General features: G+C 47.1%; 1 protein-coding gene and 1 pseudogene across 5 annotated transcripts in view; one reads left to right on the forward strand and one right to left on the reverse strand.

Annotated features, from left to right (window-relative positions):
* Positions 1-3,360, reverse strand: part of MRTFB (myocardin related transcription factor B) — a 213,264-nt gene extending 209,904 nt beyond the window's left edge. For 4 of the 5 annotated variants that reach the window (XM_027527416.1, XM_027527415.1, XM_027527414.1 and 1 more), the window contains exon 1: positions 3,319-3,360. The gene's annotated coding sequence lies outside the window, so the exon portion shown is untranslated. Of the gene's footprint in view, positions 1-3,274 lie in introns of all 5 variants that reach the window. The other variant, XM_027527411.1, reaches the window with a different exon arrangement.
* LOC113883386 overlaps positions 1-16,011 on the forward strand; it is a 39,258-nt pseudogene extending 23,247 nt beyond the window's left edge.
* Positions 16,012-19,603: the final 3,592 nt, after the last annotated feature.

Below are 19,603 nucleotides of genomic sequence, written 5' to 3' on the forward strand. Positions count from 1 at the left end.
AATGATCAAGCAGTTTGTTTCCTTCTAAACATATTTTCAGATGGTTCTTATACTTACAAACACTAATTCTCCATTTGCTTTACATGGGGGAGAAATGTTTATAGGAATCTTCCAAGTAAAGAATTCTAATTTAGATGGAAGAACCTGGAACTGGTATGTATCTGCATTTTGCAAGTCATTCTTTGGACAAAGGTTTTGGTGTTAAACATGAATCAAAGTGCTGACATTTCCGCATATCCCTACCTCACTGCATCTAGGACACCATCATTTCCATACACACTATTATTCAGTGTAACACTAAGAACAAAAGCTGCCAGTGAAGCCCTGACATGTCAATTTAAGACAAGAGTCTATCTCAGACATGCATCTTAAAAATCAATGAAATGGCTTAATTATAAATCTCAGAGATATGTACATAATAAATTATGCATTTTCATCTATAGAAGCATGGATTTTTGTTCACTCAACAATTTGTCCCCATACCTAAAACAGTGAAAAGTTCCAACACGCACATAATATGACTCGGTTCATTTTTGTACAGGAGTATTTTTTTAAAAGGTAGTGATTAAAAAAGACAAAAAAGGAGTGACCTCTTTTTACCCTGAAACATAATACTGCTTGTGCAAAGTAATAAAAAGTAATCATTCTTAATTTGGATAATTTTCCCATCTGGAAGGATTCAATGTATCTATCTCTAGGCAATTTAAAATACATCCTTCTATTCTGACAACAACCTTACATGTTTGTTTCCATAGCACCTTTCAAAAGTAACAAGCAAATGAACAACAAACATCTTCCAGCAAAGAAGTCAGTTTATCTATCCAACAGAAAGGAAAAATAAACTTCCTGTGTGGATTTAACAAAAGTTGAAGAAATTCATCTTGTTACACTATAGCTGTATAAGAGCTGGAGTTGAACTATCTTAACTCAATTTGCATTTTCCCCATGGCAGTAAGACTAACTCAGTTTCAAATGAAATCAGAATTTCTAACGAATCCTATCAGGAGCACAGAGGACAATGTAACTATAGTTCATTTTAATTTTCACTCTTGTTCAATATGTATTGGCCAAATTCTCTAACATGGATATTAGTAAGCAGAAAGAAAGAATGGCTTCCCCGATGGCTCAACAGTAAAGAATCCGCTTGCAATGCAGGAGCCGCAAGAGACACGGGTTGGATCCCTGGGTGGGGAAGATCCCCTGGAACAGGGCACGGCTACCCATTCCAGTATTCTTGCCTGCAGAATCCCATGGACAGAGGAGCCTGGCGGGCTACAGTCCATATTGTCACAAAGAGTCGGATATGACTACAGTGACTTAGCACACATGCAGAAAGAACAGGGGAAAAAATGTTCCCAACAAAAACTGTCAGTTAAATTCTGCCCTCTTCCCTGCTATAACTGAGTTTACAATTTAGAGTCACTCTCAATGGAGCTAGACCTTGAGACATGTGAGGTCCTCTGACATGCTTAGTTACCAAAGTGACTGGGGTACACCACTAGCATTTACAGCTTGGGAGCCAAGATGCTCCAACTTCTCACAATGCATGGACTAGATCCACATAATGAAGATTTATCCTGGTCCTGAGACTGTTCAATGACCAGCCAGATTAATCACCTTAACTGGCCTTACTTCAGAACATAATACTAAATACTTTACAAGAAATTATGGAAAAACCCTAGGAATTTAAGAGAAGGTAGCTAAAGCAAGTTAAGACTGAATGACTAGGGTCTGAAAATTAGTGACTATTTCCACACACCAAGCATTAACTCAACATACAATTGCAGTGTCACGACACTGAGCTTATCTACCCTATGTGAGATACTGCCACCGAATCAAACAAAAACCCTTCAATCTAGCTAATATTTTATTATCAGAGAGAAGCAGTAGGAATCCAGCATGTTGCCTCAAAGCAGCAGTACTTCAAAGCTTGCGGCACAAAAGATGCCCTACAATGTTGTTTGAAGTCTGGCATTCACGGAAGGGCTATATTAGTATTATTTCTATGTTGACTGAGATAGTCTGTACTTTGTCTTGTCCTGTTTACTCCTAACTCAATCTAGGCGTGTATCTTCATAATCCTAAATAAGTTACTCCAATACTTAAGGTGTCCTCCACTCCCGTGTCTACCTAGACCTCTAATCTTTCCTTTCCTTGTATGAAATAGCTCCTGACATTTTTACCTCTCTTCAACCCAAGCTTATTTACTAGAAACAGGTAGGAGCACTCCAGTCTGCAGCACAGCAGTAACGTGCTAGACGTGATGTGGCAATGCATGTCATGTATTGTTCTTTTATTTCTAACATTTAAATCGGAGCATCACAGTGGTTTTCAATTACGTACGTAGGTAGCTTTTATGTCTGATGAATTTCATTGGAGCTGTAAAGGGGGCTTTACAAACAGTTGCTGCAAAGGGGAGGGGCCTTGGTTCTGACAAAGTTGAGCACTACCGCTCCAAAGACTGGAATCACGTGCCGAACAAAAAAACACAAAAGTTTCCTTTGCTTAAAGCAAGCCCTGGGCTCCAATATTCCACTTCCATTCGATCGGACATCCTATCCCAGACACACACTGCTGCTTTTAAGCCCACTTCTGCCCTCACACAGGGCCAAAGAAAAGTTTTTGTCCATTTCGGAAACAGGGACCCTTTGGGGAAGCTGACAAAGGCCGAGGACTCTCCTCCAAGAAACTGCTGTGCCATGCTGCATTCAATTAGGAGGAGAGAGGGGCCCCCCCAGACACACCCTCTGCAGCTCAATCGGAACCTGAGAATTCGAGCCCTAAAACCCCGCGAGTGGGGGCGGGGAGAAGGATGGGAGGCAAGGACGGGGCGGGGCGCTGGAGTCGCCGTGCCCGGGTGTGAACCCCGACTCCACCGCGTCCCAGCGGCGTGACCCTGGGCAGGGCGCTTCACCTCTGCGTGCAGCCCCGAGCGGAACCGCTTAAGTGCCGGCAGACGATTAAGGCTCACTGAACGGTGTTGCCGCGCCCGGCAGCGCCGCGTCCTCCCGCGCCAACGCGCCGCCGGGGGAAACTGAGGCGCGCCCCGCGGTCGCACCCGCGAGCGGACGCGGGCTACGAGGGGACTGGCCCGGCCGCCCCGCGGCCCCGGCCCGGCCGCCCCGCCCCGCCGCGCCCGCTCGGGTCCCGGGACAGCGCGGACCGGGCGACTCCGCTGCAGCCGCGGGGCCGACGGAGGTGGCCGCCCAGAACGCGGGCCGCCCGCCCGCCCGGCCGGGTCCCCCGCCTGGCCCTCGGTCTCCGCCGCTCTCACCCGCTCCTCAGCCCAAACGGCAGCCGCCGCCGCCCGCAGCTCACCTCCCGGGCCGCCGCCGCCGCTGCCGCTGCCGCCGCCGCCGCCGCCGCGCGCGATCTCGCGAGACTTCGCTCCCCCCGGTGCTCCCCCGCCCTCCCCGCGCCGCGCGCGGACCCCGGCCTGGAAACTGCTGGACTCCTTCCTCGGGAGCGGCCCCGTCGCCTCCGGGTTAAGTCTAGGCGGGCTCGCGTCCTGGTCCCTGCGTCCGTCCCGCCCACCTCCGTGAAGGTGAAGGGTTAAATGCCAGGTGCGGGTCGGCCTCCTCCTCACCTGGCCGGCCGGGTGCGCGTGCGCATGCGCGCGCCCCGGGCCCTGGACCTTCGAGCCTTTGCAAAAGCTCTGACCAGAGTGACAACAGTGATCCCTGCAGCCAGTGTTGGAATGCGTCCTGGGTACCGAGTACTTTTAAAACTTCCTGGGTCCTCACAAGTTCCACCATGAAGTGGGTATTACCATGCTCTCCTTTCTAGAGGCGATAAAACGGAGGCTTGGCCAGGTTAAGAACTACCTCTGGGTCACGCAGCTAGGAGTGGGCATCCGGGGTTGTCTGTTACTCAAACCAAAGCCCTGATTTCCCGCCTCCATGACGATCCCCAGGCCCTGTCCCTGTTCCTTCTTCCGCTGAGGGCGCCAAATCTCAGCCCTTCTTTACTTCCCTCCCACGGTTCAAGCTCTCCTAGGAGGGCAGTTGCTACAGTCCCTCTGGTTTTATAAAGCTGCAGTCAGGAAAATGCTTCTCTCTCATTACCCAAACTTCCTAAGGCCTCCCTGTGCCAGACCGTGTCTCCTCTTTAGACTGGTGGCGTTTTGATGATAGCACGGTAGGATGGGACACAAGACATAGAACCAGAATGTATTTACATGGATGTTAGGGTGCTCCGAGAAAGGTGTGACTTCTTCCTGGGATAAAATCTTAACCTTATATAATTGTTTCTAAAAAAAGACGGGCTAGCAATTATTGAGGGCATTTCAAGGTCACTACCAATATTCTTCTGAATCAGATCATAAGAAAATGGAGACTCAAGGAGATGAAGAAATTGGCTCAAGTCTCCACTGTAAGATGAGGTTTGAACCTGAATCTTAGTCCAGAACCCAGTACTGCCTCGCACTAAAGTCCCATGAACTAGCAAGTCTGGGCCAACAAGCTGCTGTAAAATCGAAAGCCTTGGAGGTTCTAGCTATTCCTTTACCTTGCATGAGGGTCTGCAGGGGCTTGCCCAGGCCACCTGACAGTCAAATCTATCTCAGCAAACGCTGGCCTGCCCACCCTGCAAGCCTGCCCAGTCCCTCTGAAAATAACACTGCTTCCTGCTTATATGCAGAGTACATCATGAGAAACGCTGGGCTGGAGGAAGCACAAGCTGGAATCAAGATTGCTGGGAGAAATATCAATAACCTCAGATATGCAGATAACACCACCCTTACGGCAGAAAGTGAAGAGGAACTAAAAAGCCTCTTGATGAAAGTGAAAGAGGAGAGTGAAAAAGTTGGCTTAAAGCTCAACATTCAGAAAACTAAGATCATGGCATCCGGTCCCATCACTTCATGGCAAATAGATGGGGAAACAGTGGAAACAGTGTCAGACTTTATTTTTGGGGGCTCCAAAATCACTGCAGATGGTGACTGCAGCCATGAAATTAAAAGATGCTTATTTCTTGGAAGGAAAGTTGTGACCAACCTAGATAGCGTATTAAAAAGCAGAGATATTACTTCGCCCACAAAGGTCCGTCTTGTCAAGGCTATGGTTTTTCCAGTGGTCATGTATGGATGTGAGAGTTGGACTGTGAAGAAAGCTGAGTGCCAAAGAATTGATGCTTTTGAACTGTGGTGTTGAAGACTCTTGAGAGTCCCTTGGACTGCAAGGAGATCCAACCAGTCCATCCTAAAGGAGATCAGTCCTGGGTGTTCTTTGGAAAGACTGATGCTGAAGCTGAAACTCCAGTACTTTCGCCACCTCATGCAGAGTTGACTCATTGGAAAAGACTCTGATGCTGGAAGGGATTGGGGGCAGGAGGAGAAGGGGATGACAGAGGATGAGATGGCTGGATGGCATCACTGACGTGATGCACGTGAGTTTGAGTGAACTCCGGGAGTTGGTGATAGACAGGGAGGCCTGGCGTGCTGTGATTCATGGGGTCGCAAAGAGCTGGACACGAATGAGCGACTGAACTGAACTGAACTGCAGGCCAGAGGTTATAGATACCCTCCAGGTTCAAACATCACCAAATCCACCTGATGAATGAAATGAATGAAAGAGAGGAAGGGAAATCACAGACCATGGGCAGTGACAAGTTACCAAGCACTGTGCCAGGTGCTGTCCATTCATTAGGTAATTTCCATTGGGAGGGAGGTATGTGTTCCCATTTTGCAGATAAGGAAACAAGGGCCTAAGGGTACATACAGGTGCTAAGTGGGAGGGCTGGGGTTCCCACCAAGTCAGTCTATCCCAGGCCAATAAACTTTGGCCTCAGTGACCAACAAGTTTCTCTCCAGACTCAAAAGCCTGTATCTTCATACAGCTGAAAAGTTAGATATCTCCTAAGATCAAGACTCCAATCTCAGATACCATTTATATAAAATAAAGATGTAAATAGGCTGTTGGGAATATGCACCCAGTTAATATATGTGAAGCAGGTGCAAAAAGTGCCTTAAGCACTCAGTAAATTATAGCTATTATTACATTGGTAGGCTGTTTATTTTATTCTTTCCCCATCTCCCAATATAAATTCCAAATCAATTTGGAGGATGTGGCCTTATCTGCTCAGCCATGGGAATAAAATTAGTTTCTAACACACCTGAAACAATCCACTGCTTTTTAGTGGATGAAATTACCCCCACCCTTCCTCCTGATGGTGGAAAGAGACCTGAAGACTCTCCTGGAGCTTTGATGTGCTCTCCCCTCCCAGTTTCCTGGGTGACTGGCAACCTGTTTTATAAAAGCCTCCCCTTATACAGGAAAAGCCACCCAAATATTTTTAAGTTGTTATCAAAATAAAAAAAGAAACGTTTAAGCTGAAACTTGGTAAGAGAATTTTGTGAGGTTGGGGGTTAATATAAGTACTATGATGTCATGAGGAAAGTTTGTATAGGAATTGAAGCTGCCACCACCCTCAGCCACAGTACCCTAGGTTAGGTTTCTACCCTGATACAAGACACGTCACAGGTTCCCATCAATGACAACAGCTCAGCTCACCCCGAACTAATCCTCAAAGGGCAGGGATGGATGTAACAGGATCCGTGGAGGGCATTACAGATGGACCAAAAAATTCTGGGTGATTCTAAAATATTTACACCTCTAAGGGTTTAACCTGTGGTTTCCAGAAAGCACTATTAAAACGTTTTTGATTCAAGAGTAACTTTATAAATGCCCATAATGGGATTTGTTTCATGCTCATTCACTCAATAAAAACGTAAGCACTTAAGTGCCAATTACTGTGTTAGTAGCTGTGAGCAAGACACAGTCCAGGTTCTCATCACATTGATGGCCTAGAGGGAAGAGGGATGTTAATTTAATAACGGAACCAATAAATGTTGAAATATTATGTAATAAATAGAATGAAAAAGAAGAGCAAATGACCGGGGGGCGGGGGTGGGGGGAAAGCCTCAATGGAAGGGTAGGAAAGAACTTGGCTTGAATTTGAGTTCTGGAGGGTGCATTAGCATGAACTAGGCAAAGAGGAAAGAAGAGAACAAGGAATAGGAGATAGGGATGGCTCAGCAAGGAATAGAAGAGGGTGGGAAACTGGGAGATTAGGGTGGACTGGGGCCATATGAAGTATCTCAGGGACTTCACTGGCGGTCCAGTAGCTAAGACTCCATGCTCCCAATGCAGGGGCCCTGGGTTCGATCTCTGGTCAGAGAACTAGATCCTTCGTGGCACAACTAAGAGACATGCTGCAACTAGAGATTCTGCATGCCCCAACAAAGGCCCAGCACAGCCAAATAAATGAATATATATATATATATTTTTTTTTAAAAAGGCATCTCAGGCAGGTACATACTCTGAGCACATGGGGACAGTGGAGAGAAGAGAACCCAACTGGAGATGAGAGCGTGTCATGGACAATGCCATTGGTTTCCACATACCCATCCTTCCCCATTGGGCAATCCAAGCTCATTACCTCCAGCCAATCTGTATTTGAGGAAATCTCACATCATATGAATACATCCCACCACCGGAGTGTAGAAATCAGGATGCAAATATCCTGCTTCCCTCGCAAGCAGGACAAGGGGTATGACACAGGCTCTGCTGGCCAGAGGTATCATGTGAAGCTGAGCCTCATTTCTGTTGATGTGACTGGTGGCCAAAGTGACTGGCTTTGGGGTGGCAGTTGCAGGGCCGAGCTCCCAATGGAGAAGCCACATGAGAGCTGATGGCAGTGGTGGTCGTGGTGACGGCAAATTCAGGCGGGCTCACGGGTTGCTGATTGGGCCAGGCGTGCAGTGTGGTTTGGGGCATTTTTCCTAGAAGCTTAGCCTCAATTTCTTTCCTCCAGCCCTCCCAATGATTCTGTGGGAGACCTAACATCCTTTATTACATTCCCCTTTCTGCTTAAATCAGTCAGCATTTCCACCAAGAACGCTGACCTCTTACAGCCCGAAGCTGGCTGGAGCCAATGAGACTTGGAGAGAGACTCGCTGGGGCCGTGGTGAGAGGAACCTTCTCTGTTGGAAGAAAGAGCCCCAGGAAACCAGCTCGATCTTGATAGCATTCCTTAGGCAGGTCGGCAGGGAGTCCATCGGACCCATTCATGTAGTCACCTATGTCTTAGAATGTATGGCCATTTGGAATCTATGGCTGGTTTACCCACAACAGAAGCGAGAGCTGGGGAAGTGGTTAATTGAGAATAAAGGAGTCATAGGAACAGTCTCCGTGGTGGTGTCAGGAGATTGACCTTCATTACCTTCATTGGTAATGAAGACCTTCATTTGACCTTCATTAGACCTCCCAAGATCTAAGGGAAACAAAATGACCTAATGTTAACTGTCCAGTCCTCTACAAAAGCTCTTTTTAGTAACAGGTCAAAAGGTATATAATAAGATGTCTTGGGCATGTGGGTCTCTTCTGGTTGTCTGTGCCAGAAGCTGTCTCTGTTACTTTCTGACTTTAAATAAAACTGTTAAACTGCTGAAAAGACCCAAGCTACTGTGTTCCTTTGATCCCAGAGTGAATTCTTCCCTTTGAAGATCACGAACCTGTAGCCGACACTCCCTGCCTGGCTTGGAATCTCAGTTGCCATCAAGGGTTTCCACAACTGAGGGATACGATAAGGTCTGCTTGGCACAGCAGAGAAACCAAAAGATCTGGATCCTTGACTACATCACCAAGCTGCTAGACTGATATCAGACCTGTAAGGCCCTGGACATCTCCTTCTCTGTGCTAATGGTGCTCATCACAGTTGGGTCCAACTCTTTGCAACCCCATGGACTGTAGCCCACCAGGTTCTTCTGTCCGTGGAATTTCCCAGGCAAGAATACTGAAACCGGTTGCCATTTCCTACTCCAGGGGATCTTCCCAATCCTGGTATAGAAACTGCAGCTCCTGCGTTGGTGGGCAGATTCTTTACCACTGAGCCACCTGGGTAAGCCCCTCCCTGAGCTAATGCATGATGTCAAATCAACCTGAGTTGGCTTCTCTGTGAATGCAGCCCAAACATTCACAATGATGCAGGAAGAAAGAAGCAACTTATGGAGAATAGCGGAGAAGGCAATGGCACCCCACTCCAGTACTCTTGCCTGGAAAATCCCATGGATGGAGGAGCCTGGTAGGCTGCAGTCCATGGGGTCGCTAAGAGTCGAACACGACTGAGCGACTTCACTTTCACTTTTCACTTTCATGCATTGGAGAAGGAAATGGCAACCCACTCCAGTATTCTTGCCTGGAGATTCCCAGGGACGAGGGAGCCTGGTGGGCTGCTGTCTATGGGGTCGCCCAGAGTTGGACAGGACTGAAGCGACTTAGCAGCAGGAGCATGGAGAATAGACATGCATCTTTTCTGGGTCTGTCAGGAACCACCCAAATCCAGGGAACCTTTGTCTACCAGCCTCCTTCACCCGCACCCAATATCAGTCCCACTCAGGCGAGCCCTGAGTGAGAGTGAGTAAAAGTCGCTCAGAAGTGTCTGACTCTTTGCGACCCAGTGGACTATACAGTCCATGGAATTCTCCACGCCAGAATAACTGGAGTGGGTAGCTGTTCCCTTCTACAGGGGATCTTCCCAACACAGGGATCGAACCCAGGTCTCCCACATTGCAGGCAGATTCTTTACTAGCTGAGCCACCAACCTGGCCCCAAACACTTCATTCCAGGAAACACATTCTTACATTGCCCTTCCCAGCCTTGGACTGTCTCTCTGAAGGGCACCAAGTGGTTCTGTCACTTGCCCAGCTCACACATCTGGTAAGTGGCAGAGCTGAAGGTCTGGAGGCAAGCCAGATCCCAGACTTTTAACCACTATGTTTAATGCCATACCCCATCCAGTCTCATTCCATTAAAAAAAAAAAAGAGTGTGGCCTTGAGCCAGGAAAAAAAAAAAAAAAACAAAACAGATGAAGAGCTCAAGTTCAGCTCCATATTTGTTATATGGCCTTGAGCAAGCTTCTTAATACTTACTTTCAGATGTAAATGAAGTTAATGATGCCAGCCTCATAGAATCTGGCAGTCATCTGTATGACTCACCCACGACCTCTGGCTCCCCACCTTCTGGGCACACAATGGAACCCACTTCCTGGACCCCTGGGTTGGAGTCACATGAGTAGTCCCAGCCAAAGAATGTGAATGGCGGGAATATGTGTCACTTCTGGCATGGTGTTCTGTTGAGCAGAGCCCCCAGCCTGTCCATCATGGACACATGATGTGAGCAAAAACCAAACTATTATTGTTGGCAGTTGAAAAGACCCTGATACTGGGAAAGATTGAGGGCAGGAGGAGAAGGGGATAACCGAGGATGACATGGTTGGATGGCATCACCGACACAATGGACATGGGTTTGGGTGGACTCTGGGAGTTGGTGATGGACAGGGAGGCCTGGCGTGCTGTGGTTCATGGGGTCGCAAAGAGTCGGACACGACTGAGCGACTGAACTGAACTGAACTGATGTTTGTCAAAGCACATACTAGCCTATACTGATCGATACATACAGTACAGTCATTTTCTCATTTGCTCAAGAAACACTTCTCTGTTGTGGTTCAAACCCCAAATGGACAAGAAAGAAAGCATAGGCAGCAGTCCTGAAGGTTCTAGTGCAATACATCTGAGAGGGGGCCCAGTCCTCTGCTTTTATCCCCTCAGTGATTCTGATGCCCTGGCAAGTCTGAGACCCTTGCGTTACTATTGCCCCACCATATGATAGTAGAGTAGGGCGGGGTCCTCACCCTTGAGGGCCACACAGACTAGAGATGACAGCTACAGACAGAAAAGTTAACAATGCAAATATGGTTTTGTGACCTGAAATCTGTAACATTAAATGAGTATATTTAGGAACTCTCTGAACTAGGGGGGCTTCCTTGGTGGCTCAGTAGGTAAAGAATCCAGCTGCAGTGCAGGAGATGCAGGAGACCTGGGTTCAATCCCTGGGTCAGGAAGATCCTCTGGAGAAGGAAATGGCAATCTACTCCAGTATTCTTGCCTGGCAAATCCCATGGACAGAGAAGCCTGGAGGGCTACAGTCCATGGGGTCACAAAGAGTCAGACACAACTCAGTGACTAAACCACCGTGAACTAGACAGTTGTCTGTGTAATAGAAAGTAAGTGTGCATCCTGGCAAATTCATCCATCAATGGTGTGACCCAAGATGGGGGTACTTGGACTCCCTATTTCCTCATCCTAATATATACGGTATTATTTGTCTCCGTTTATTTGCTTATTTGTTTTCCAAATATGAACATCGAAACTCAGATGTTCTAAAACATTGCCCATGTCACACAGCTAGTAACAAGGCTGAACTGGAATCAACACCCAGGTTCTTCTGTATCTAGACCCCGCCTTCTTAAACGCTGGTGTAGCTGGTTCACGCAAGGCCTCTGCCTGTCTCTCCAGCTATAGCTCTTCATCTAGAACTCTCTTCCCCTTCCCCTAGAACCCTAGCTTCTAGCCACACCAAACTACTTGCCATGCTAACCCAACTCTGTATTTCACACCTTGGTGGTCTGGCTCCTGCTGGTGCCTCTGCCTGGCTTGCCTTTCCTCTCTTCCAACCACCCTGTCTCCCAATACTGGCCAACTCTTTGCATCCTCAGTTTGAAGGACCCAGCCTCCACGCTTGACCACCCCCCACAGCGTGGCACTACATACGGCCCTGCAAGTGCCTCCTCCATTTGATTGCAGCCTGTGGAAGGAGGACCCTTCACTTCCTTTCCCGAGGCTGTCTGATTAGCATTGTGGGCCCTTGTGCTAAAGCTTCAGCCACAACCACCTGAATACCTAGCTCAGGGAAATCAAAGCCCTGCAGCTTACAAGCCAGGCCAAAGAAGACCACACAGCAAAGTATTTCAGAAAGCAGGTTTGGGGTTCTAAACTAGCCACTTTGTAGTGTTGTGACTGCAATCCCCATCTGTAATATCTTGTGAGCCTCAGTTTCTCAGATGAAAATTGGGACTAATGACAGTACCTGCCTCGCATAGTTGTGAGAATTCAATGAGATACAATGTGTACAGTAAATTTATGCACAACTGGGCTTCCCTGGTGGTCCAGTGGTTAAGAACCTGCCTGCCAACGCAGCGGACTCGGGTTCGATGCCTGGTCTGGGAAGATCCCATGTGCCACAGGGCAATTAAGGCCCTGCACCACAACTTCTGAGCCCGTGCTTTAGAGCCTGTGAGCCAAACCTACTGAGCTAGAGCGCCTTAGAGCCCTTGCTCCACGACAAGGGAAGCCACCACAATGAGAAGCTTGAGCACCGTAACTAGAGAAAGCCCCCATGCAGCAATGAAGACCCAGCACAGCCAAAACTTTAAAAAATAATAGTAATAAACAAAATTTTAAAATGTACACATACCGCCTGGCTCATAAGGAAGAACTGGATTAATTTCCAGTCAATTTCATATTGTTACCATTGTCGTCATCATCTCCTTGTTACTACTATTACTACAACTCAGCATGCCCCCATGCCTATCATTGTTAATATTATTGCTCACCACATCCTCCTCCGTTCCCAACAGCCCTAAGTGTCTTTGCTGAGCATTCCTTCCAAGAACAGACAGTAACCTTAGAATTCTTGAAAGCGATTCTTCATTGTCCCATTGATGGTTCAGTGCCCGCAATGACTTAGCATCCAGGGCACCCTCTGCTTAGTCAACTCTTGAGGAAGTCTATGGCTGCCAGTACCTTTTCATCCAGGCTTCCTGGATATAGGTAAGAAAATATGGGCTAGACTGAGGCTCTCTCTCACTGACTTGACATCATCCCCCTCTGGGTTCATTCCAGGTTCGTTTCGGGTTAGACCAGACCGCTGCGAAGGTGTTCCCTCCTCTGGCCGTGAGATTGGCAGAATCCCAGTCAAATAGGCCTGTGGGCTTCTGTAATTGTTGATAACACCAAAAGGAATAATACTTCCAACAGGCTTTTGTTTTTCCCCAGAGGGAGCTAAAAGAGTCAGGCTCTTGAGTTTCAAATAAAAAAGTGCTTCATATGCCATCAGAGAGAGCCACCCTTGCTCTTCCTACATGTTCGGAGGGTGGAGGGCAAAACACGGGTTTTCAGCAAAGAATTCCTTGAGGTTTCATGCTGAACAACTCCAGGCTGTTATGAAAGGACGGAAAAACAGAACATTCCCCCACACCCGACGTGTAACAGGAACAGAGAACGGAAGAGGAAAACCAAACCTCAGACTAGAAAATTTTTAAAAATGTAAAGTTGGCTTTTCTGATTGAGAAGGTTCTGAAGACCCAGCCATGAATGGTTTCTGCTGGGATTTGCATGTAAGTGAAAATTCACAAAGTCTGTGAAAGTGGAAATACAGATTAAGAAGTCAGAGGGAAAGGGGACAGCATTGTGTGTTGGGAGGGGCAGGGGTCAGAAATCAGTGAGGAGGTAAGAGGGCTGCCCACAAGAGGCAAAGGGTTTCCAGGAGCAAGGACGGGGGTCAGGGTAGGAGGACCACAAGGTGAGCGTTTTCTCCAGAGAGGGAAAAAAAATAGGCAAACTTTTTTTTTTTCCTCTCCAGAACCATGTTGATATACAGCTGCTTGAATAAAATTTGCATTCCCATCTGACTCATTTCATAGGAACAATGAGGTCACATTCCAGAGCCTCCTGCACCCCACTGCTGATAAAGTGTGTAATTAGCGCTTTTTGCATTAAAAAGGACCATGAATTCTACTGGGTTCTCTTGGAGGTCAGCCCTGGGATTTCTTTGGAAGGAATGATGCTAAAGCTGAAACTCCAGTACTTTGGCCACCTCATGTGAAGAGTTGACTCATTGGAAAAGATTCTGATGCTGGGAGGGATTTGGGGCAAGAGGAGAAGGGGACGACAGAGGATGAGATGGCTGGATGGCATCACTGACTCGATGGACATGAGTCTGAGTGAACTCTGGGAGTTGGTGATGGACAGGGAGGCCTGGCGTGCTGCGATTCATGGGGTCGCGGAGAGTCGGACACGACTGAGCGACTGATCTGATTTGATCTGATCTCTTGGTCTAGCTTCTGACAGCAACATCTAGCATTCAGTATTGTATTCTCACATCGGTCATTTCCAGGGGAGAAAAGAAGAGCGCAGGGATGAAAAGGGAACATTTTACACAATTTATCAAGCTCCTTGATTACAAAAAACAAATGAAGTTACAACTCAAGAAAGTTACAAATAAGGAGGGAGACATGAATGACCCTGCAGTGATGAATTGAAATCAGTAGTATCAGTATGAACTAAAGTTTAAAAAAATAGATACAAATATAAATATAGAAGTGTGTGTTCCTGGATTAGTATACATAATATATCTCCAAACTCTGAACACTGAAAAGACCTAGAAGCAAAGAATCCCCAGTAGCAATGAGCACACTTACCACCCAGATCTTGGTTTCTAAACACCATTCTTCAATGAAAGGAACCAGGGCTCCTTGGAGAAGTGGTGGATTCCAAAGCTGGAGGAAGGGAAATACAAGACCAGCCTGGAACACCATGTATTGCCAGAAAATAGAGAATTGCTCAAAAAAAAAAAAAAAAAAAAAAGGCTGGGGCCTTATTAAGGATATAGGAGCTCTCAGTGGTCAAAGCTGGAATGATCGGAGCAACAAAATAATGATAGTATTGGATTATAAGCCATAGAATAAAATAAATACCCATGAGTCCATACTGATGGAAGGAAGGGAGTCTTACCTTAAAGATGAATTACAATTAATAAATGTAGAAGGAATGAGGGAGATAAAAAACCACCACTAGAATACCACAGTAATAGTCAGGGGTGGGATCACTGCCTGGAAATGGTGGGAGCGTTTTTGCCATGGCAGTCGGCCGATCTCTGAGTGGAACCAGGATGCCGCTGTGTACGTGGGGGGCCCCGATGAGAAGGTTAGAGAACCACTGCTGTGGGAACTATTTCTCCAGGCAGGGCTAGTAGTGAACACGAATATGGCAAAGGATAGCGTCACTGTGGGGCAGCACCAAGGCTACAGCTTTGTGGAATTCTTGAGTGAGAAAAATGCTGACTATGCCATTAAGATCATGAACATGATCAAACGCTATGGGAAGCCAACAAGGGTGAATAAGGCATCAGCTCACAGCAAAAAGCTGGATGTGGGAGCCAACATTTTCATTGGGAACCTGGACCCACAGATTGGTAAGTTGCTTTATGATACCTTTAGCACCTTTGGGGTCATCTTACAAACCCCCAGGATTATGCGGAACCCTGACACAGGCAACTCCAAAGGTTATGCCTTTATTCATTTTGTCTCATGTGATGTTGTGGATGCAGCGATTAAGGCCATGAACAGGCAGTACCTCTGTAACCACCTAATCACTGTGTCCCACGCATTCAAGAAGGACTCCAAGGGCGAGCGTCATGGCTCAGGCACTGAACAACTTCTGGCAGCACAGAACCCACTCTCCCAGGCTGACCGCCCTCGTCAGCTGTTTGCAGATGCAACCCCTCCTCTGTCTGCTCCCAATCCTGTGATATTATCATTGGGGTCTGGGCTTCCTCCACCAGGCATGCTTCCTCCTTCCCAGTACTGCCTCCTGGAGCCCTTCCACCTGAGATACCCCCAGCCATGCCACCACCACCTATGCCTGCTGGGGCTGGAGGACATGGCCCCCAGTCAGCGGGAACCCCAGGAGCTGGATATCCTGGACACAGACACTCACATCCTCACCCATTCCTACTGGGTGGGATGCCCCATCCAGAGATGTCTTAGAGGCAGCTGGCCCACCATGGCCCTCATGGCTTAGGGCACCCCCACGCTGGGCCCCCTGGCTCTGGGGGGCAGCCACCACCTTGACCACCATCTGGAATGCCTCATCCTGGACCTGCTCCAGTGGGCAAGGACCCCCAGCCCCGAGGGCCTCTGTTTGGTTCTCCCATGGGTCACTCAGGTCCTATGCCTCTGCATGGTATGCGTGGACCTCCTCCACTGATGGATACATTGGCCCTCCACGACCTCCACCCTACAGCTACCAGCGGGGAACCTTCCTTCCACCCAGACCCACTCCCCAGCCTCTAGTTCCCCCTTGAGGCCCACTACAAGGCCCTCTCCCTCAGTGATTTCTCATTGTCTTTCCTCCTGTTGTAGCCTCCCAATATCTATTCACTTTCTTGGACCAATCAGAGTGGCTATAGCTTCAAGGGGCTAAGGCACTAATCCCTCTCAGGCTTTGCTTTTGTAAGTATAATTTTTTTCACAGGAGGTTTTGTTTCATTTTTTTTCTTTTCCTCTATGTTGGCCCTAAGTGTTTTGCAAATACCCAGAGAAAATTAAACTAAACTCCTTGTTAAAAAAAAAAAAAAGAATACCACAGTAATAATTTCCTCAGGTAAAGTCCACAGACGGATACTAAAATTTAACCAGGCAAAAGTGTGAGGAGAAACAGGATGGTCTCAAAGTATTTCCCTCCAAATATTTACTAATTACAAAGGATGAGAAGGAGATAAACACACTAAAAATGGAGAAGAACCCCAAGCAGAGGGGACACCATGTACAAAACCCTGAGCGGGCAGAGAGCTTGGGTGTTTGAGGAGATGGGGCACCGACCACCAGGACTTGGAAGAGAATCCGAAGTTGATTTGGAAGAGAACCCTAAATCCACGGCATCCTCCGTCACTGCAACTACCACTGCGTTTCACATTGGTCCTCCCAACACCCCTTCTCAATGCTGGTGAATAAAACCATCAGCACCTCTACCACCAGGCCAACCCCCGCCCCCACAAAATGTGACAACAGAGTATAATCATGTGCTGTGCATGTCTCCCCTGCTTCCCAAATTCATACACTGAAACTGACCCTCAGTGGGATGCTGTTAGGGAGTGGGCCTTTGGGAGGTGACTAGGTCATGAGGGTGGAGCCCCCATGGAGGTGATTAGTGCCCTGATAACAAAGACCCTGTTATGCTCCCCCACGCCTTTCACCACGTGAGGGCACAGTGAGAAATCCGTGTCTGTGAATCTGGAAGTGGGCTGTCACCAGACACTGAATCAGCCAGCACCTTGATCTTGGACTTCCAGACTTCTGAACTGTGAGCAGTAAATGTTTGGGAGCCTCCCAGTTTATGGTATTTTTGTTATAGTGGCCAGAACAGACAAAGACAGTATAGTAAGGTTGTGTGAGGGCATGGGACATATTTCACATCAGTGGTGAAATCAATCTCTCTGCTGCTCTTTTCCTTCACAAAATCTGATCTGAGAGGAAGAGGCCAGATTGGAAGGTCTATTCCTTAGCAGAGCATGTCTGTGAGAGAAGAGACACGTGAGGCAACATCCAGAGCAGAGCTGGAGATTAGGAAGCTAAGAAGAAGCTGTTCTTTTAAAGAAAAAAAAAAAGTGAAGGGACTTCCCTGTTGGTCTAGTGGTTAAGACTCTGCGCTTCCAATGCAGGGGACATGGGTTATATTCCTGGTCAGGAAACTAAGATCCCACATGCCACACAGCACAGCCGAAAAAAAAAAAAAAAAATAGAGAAGAATATTGGGGGTGGGATGGGAGGAAAAAGAGGGGAAGAGAAGGATGTTCAGGGGACTTGGATGGAAGACACCGGGTACACATTTATCAGTTGTTTGTATTGAAAACTGCTTCCACATCCCAAGACCCTTGTAAAGTCTACCACACACTCAGATCTGTGTCTGGATACATGTCTGTGTGTCCATCATGCGTGTAGCTGTATGTGTGTCTAGACTACCTGAGTCTATGTTTATCTCTATGACTGTGCTTAGGCGTGTCTCTTTCTATGTGCCTCGGATTGTGCTTGTGTGTGCTTTTGTGTATGTGTGAATGCTGGAAATCAAAGCAAGGGGCTGAGTGCCTGCAGAGTGAAGACAAAGGATTTGCCACAAGACCCAGAGGGAGAACGAAAAGTCTGCTGTGACAGGAGGCAGTTGAGGCCCAGGTGACAGTGTCAGGCCCTGAGAATCCGATGACATCTTTGTGAGGACACTGGAATTGCTCTGGGATTTGGAATGTGGGTGGGGGTGGCAAGTCAGGTCAGTACTGTCTAGAGAGTTCAGACGGCAGGACAACCTACCTCCAAATCGACACCTGGCGTGTCGGGTGTTATTTCCACTTTGCATCTGAGAAAACCAAGTCTCACCACGATTACTTTCATGGCACCAAAGAACCTCCGGAGGCCTCTGGGTGGTTCACCCAGGGCTGGAAACCCTGGAATCACTGAGGGAGGAGAGCACTCCACTGTCAGTCCTTCTGCAGAAGAAGTCTCTAGCTGGTAGTCCTTTAACACCTGGGCAACACCTACTAATATTTTTGTAAAGAACATTTTTTCCTTTACTAATCAATCAATGGGTACCCAGAACATCACAGCCTCATCAGGCACACTGACCGAGAACACACTCTCAAAGCTCTACATAACTAACTTCTCCAGAAACGTGATGTCACAACATTAGAACACCACCCTAATCCTAGCACCATTTTTGAGTTAATTTGTCTGTCTTATCAACATAAATATGATGGCAGGGGAAGTGTCAATTTCCCGTTTGGTAGACATCTTAATCTTTGTTACCTATTTTGGAAGTGAAATAGGAAGTGTCCAACTTATTAGAAATTAACATTGAAGCCCTTTTGAGGTTTTAAAAAATTTGAGAATGTTGTGATGTTGGAGGTACATCCAGGAGAGATGCTTCGTTTGTCTCCTTGCTTTTAAGTTTTTAAAAAATATTTATTTATTTGGCTGTGCCAGGTCGCAGTTGTGGCACGTGGGATCTTCAGTTGCTCGTGGCATGCACACTCTTAGTTGGGGCATCTGGGATCTAGCTCCTGACCAGGGAGTGGATCCAGGTCCCCTGCATTGGGAATGTAGAGTCTTAGCCACTGGACCATCAGAGAAGTCCCTGCTTTTAGTTTTTATTTTGCAAAAATCCAAACCTATAGCACAGTTGCAAGAACAGTAAAATAGACTCTCCTAGACTCTTCATCTACATTTATCACCATTTACATTTGTGTCATTTATGCTTTCTCTCTCTGTGTATGTGTGTGTTGGTCGCTCAGTCATGTCCAACTCTTTGTGACCGCGTGGACTGTGGCCCACCAGGCTCTTCCGTCCATGGAATTCTCCAGGCAAGTATACTGGAGTGGGTAGCCATTCCCTTCTCCAGGGGAACTTCCTGACCCAGGGATTGAACTTGGATCTCCTGCATGGCAGGCAGATCTTTACCATCTGAGCCACCAGGGAAGCCCATATGTATGTGTATATATGCACACACATACATATACACATATATATATACACACACAAATATGCACATACACACACCTTTTAAAAAAACATTTGAGAATAAATTGCCAATGTTATGACCTTTTGTGTGTGTGTGTGATCTTTTATTCATAAATATTTCATATATCTCCTAAGAATAAGAACATTCCCTTACCTAACAAGTATCTAAAATATAGTCCATAGTCAAAGTTAGTGAATTGTCCTAGTAAAGTTATTTCTATAATTTCTGATGTTTGGGTCCTGGATCCATCCCAGAATTATATACCTTTATCTGTTATTTCTCTTAACTCCCATTTAATCTGAGACAGTTCCTTGATCTTTCATGACTTGGACCAAACTCTGCCCCTACTTATTTTTTATTACATCTCTGTGTGTGGGACCTTAGCTTCCCAACCAGGGATCTAACCCACATACCCTGCA

The sequence above is a fragment of the Bos indicus x Bos taurus genome, chromosome 25 (genome assembly GCF_003369695.1).
Source record: "Bos indicus x Bos taurus breed Angus x Brahman F1 hybrid chromosome 25, Bos_hybrid_MaternalHap_v2.0, whole genome shotgun sequence".
Classification (NCBI taxonomy): Eukaryota; Metazoa; Chordata; class Mammalia; order Artiodactyla; family Bovidae; genus Bos; species Bos indicus x Bos taurus.